This window comes from Neofelis nebulosa, chromosome 1 (assembly GCF_028018385.1).
Source record: "Neofelis nebulosa isolate mNeoNeb1 chromosome 1, mNeoNeb1.pri, whole genome shotgun sequence".
NCBI lineage: Eukaryota > Metazoa > Chordata > Mammalia > Carnivora > Felidae > Neofelis > Neofelis nebulosa.
This window is the reverse complement of record NC_080782.1, coordinates 91,564,900-91,568,147: the sequence shown is the minus strand read 5'-3', so window position 1 is coordinate 91,568,147 and position 3,248 is coordinate 91,564,900. Positions and strand designations below refer to the sequence as shown.

The following is a 3,248-nucleotide window of genomic DNA, read 5'->3' as shown; positions in this document are numbered from 1 at the left end:
TAAATATAATACAATTATTAAGTTATTGATAATACTTCTGTATCTATGGAGGAACTCTCTCAGATATAGACATTTCTTTTTCCAATGATAATTTGTAAGTTTTTTTTGAGTTTTATTAATATTTTAAGTTGCTTAATTACAGGGTAATTATAAAAAAAGTAGGTAAGTGAGTTACATCTATCTTTTTGAACATGCCAAAATGATATTGTTTCATAAAGATAAAGATTAGCTTAAAACTTTTAAGAATTAGTTCAGAAAGATAACTATTAGCTCAGGAAAAAATAAATAAATAAAAGATCAGCTTTAAATTCCATTATTCATGAGTTCAAAATAGCAAAGAGGAAATATATACAGGAAGAAAGAAAGTATAAACAAGAAAGAAAATGTGTAATTGAAATACTGATTTAAGGGGTGCCTGGGTGTCTCAGTCAGTTAAGCATATGACTCTGACTCAGGTCATGATCTCCCAGTTCTTGAGTGTGAGCCCTGCATCAGACTCTGTGCTGACAGTGCAGAGCCTGCTTGGGATTCTTGTCTCCCTCTCTCTCTGCCTCTCCCCTGCTTAGTCTCTATCTCTCTCTCAAAATAAATAAAAATAAAACTTAAAGAAAAGAGGTTTGTTTTTTCTCAGAAAGGAAATTTTAATGTAGTAAGCAAGTTTAGTAAATATCATTGTATTTTCTGTTGGTAATGAAGACCTGATACTTTCAGAAATGTATCAAAAAGAAAAAAAAAAGACCAAAAATATTCCTAATAAGAGGCTTCACAAGAAAAATGTCAGCCCAAGTTCTATCCTTCTCAATCAGGAGAATTTGTCTCGTACACAAATCAGCAACCTCCCTCCAACACAAAAAGGCACTGCCATTTGCCTTGCAAACAGAACATAAAACATATGCCTTAGTTATTGAACTTGCACGTTAAGCGGAATTAGTGTAGAGCATATTTTAATACATTGCTTTAGTACCCACTTGGTCTGGTTTACAATATTTGTTTGTAGATCCAGTTTTTGCATATTCCATAAGTATACTGAACAATAAACCATGTGTTGTCCCATTATTTTTTAAATGTCAGTTCTTGTAGCTCAAGCAAACCGTTAAGATTATAAAGAGCTCTCTTGAAAGAAATTCTCAGATGAAAATACATTAAGGAGAAGCTTAAAGTTAAACAAACCTAGCTCTTTTTCACTAAAATGGTGGGATCAAAGTAGAATGTCAATTCTGAAGAGCAGCTCCATTTGTTTCCCCACGAGAAATGTCCAAACTTTTCTGGACTGAAATAATTTTAAAACTAAGCCAAAAAAATATAGACCTTAAGATACTATGAAACTTGGAATAATGTCAGAGTTTATGGAATGGGAAATAGAATTGTTTTATTTTTTTCTTTTTAAAGAAACTGTAACTAATACATTTTAAGGGGAAAACAAAACAAACCAAACCAGAACTCTGAATATGGACAGCACTACCCTAGACTCTATGCACAGAACACCATGCAAGAATGAGTTACACATCAGTAATATCATTATTAGAGTAATTGGCTAGGACTTCTATTTTCAGCTACAGAGGTCCTAAGTCAAAAATATGTTAAAAAAAAGGAGGGGAGGACAAGGAGAAATGGGTGTATGCATGGTTCTATTATAGACATGATATTCAGCAGCATTAAAATAATACCTTCCATAGGGTCCTCGAAATTGGGTAAAACCTATCTTCCACTGTTAAACATGGGAAAGATTAAGAGAGTGGAACAAATTCATCTGTAACTACATTTCCCAGATTTGAGTGACAAGCATGTTCAATCTACTGCTGTACATTAAGAATATGTTGTGAATACATATGAATAAAGCAAAATGAAAACAAAAAGCTAAATTATGAACCTTAATAACTGGAAAAACCATCTGTTTTAAAGCCAAATAGGTAGGATGCTGATCATAACTATATATGACATAATCTATAGAAAGAACGGCTAAGAAAACAATCTTCATTTGTTCAATACTTAGCTTGATGTTGTCCTAAGAAAAACAGTGATAATTCAATGAATGTATCATGCATACAACTAAAAGGTCCCCTTCTTGTTTTAAACTAATTTAAATAACAATCTTCTGTGTCAAATAAATCTTCTTTGTACAGGACCAATCTAAATCCTTCCTCCCCTTCAAACACTAGAAATTAACATCCAGGAACATTCTACAACAGAAAGTGCCTTAAGAAAGAGGATTCTGTAGTGTCAGTGATATAACTGACCTTAGGAAGCTGGGGTGCTACTGACACTGATAGGAGCTAGTCAGGCAATGGTGGTTTGATTCTCCTGGGATGTCCTCTAACAATTGCATGATCAGTTCATGCAGTGGTTTGCAGAACTCTGCATAGCCCCCTCCTGTGAGATGCAGAAGATAAAACACGTCGTGGCAGGAGATGGCACAATCCAAATGCATGAAGCTCCCATCAGTACCTAGGAGTTGAACATTGGCAAGCTTAGGCAGGGAAACCTTAAGTTGCTGGTTCACCCTTGTGTTCTTTTGCCTCAAAGGGTGGGGCTTCTCACCTAGAAGTAACAAACCCAGTGCAATGATTTTAGTCCGAAACTTCCTTGTTTTGATAGATTGTATGATGGTCTCAACTCCACCTGCCACTTCTGCCATATTTTCTTGGTTGTTTGTTTCTTCCCAGACAACAATGACCTTTGGTTTAATATTCTCCAGTTCTTCATTCTTTAACCTTCATAAAACATTTCTTATTGTATCTCTGCCAATTCCAAAATTCAGTGCATGAAGTGGGGGGAAAATGCCATATTGTTTATTGCTGCATTAACTGCACCATGGAGACCCCCACAAGCAATACAACAGGTTCACTGTCTTTACAGTCCAGGACAAATCCGTTGTGCCGAGACATCCATCTGTCATCCCCTTAAATGTCTTCTGCTGTATGTGGAATAGCTTCTGGATTTGAGTCTCCTTGGCTCATTCTACACTCAGGCAGATGGTACATGTGGGCCTTTAATGGTTGAGACATCCGTGGGTGGTGCATCTGTACCTCACTGGGTCCCAGGGGCCCTGCTCCAATGTGCCTGCCCTTGGGCCAAGCACCAGCCGGAGCTGCTTCTCCTCTCCTCTTGACCATGACAGCAAAGGCAGCTTTTCTTGGATCCTCCATTTTTTTTTTTTTTTTGCAAATATGCTTCATTAAATGCTTTAAGTTTGCTTTATTTATTTATTTATTTTTCTATGGTCCAGCTGAATGTTAGTGGGTGTGTTG

The 3,248-nt window shown here is 36.2% G+C and overlaps 1 pseudogene; it reads right to left on the bottom strand.

Annotated features, from left to right (window-relative positions):
* Window positions 1-2,277: 2,277 nt before the first annotated feature.
* LOC131511791 (platelet-activating factor acetylhydrolase IB subunit alpha2-like) lies at window positions 2,278-2,957 on the bottom strand (annotated as a pseudogene).
* Window positions 2,958-3,248: the final 291 nt, after the last annotated feature.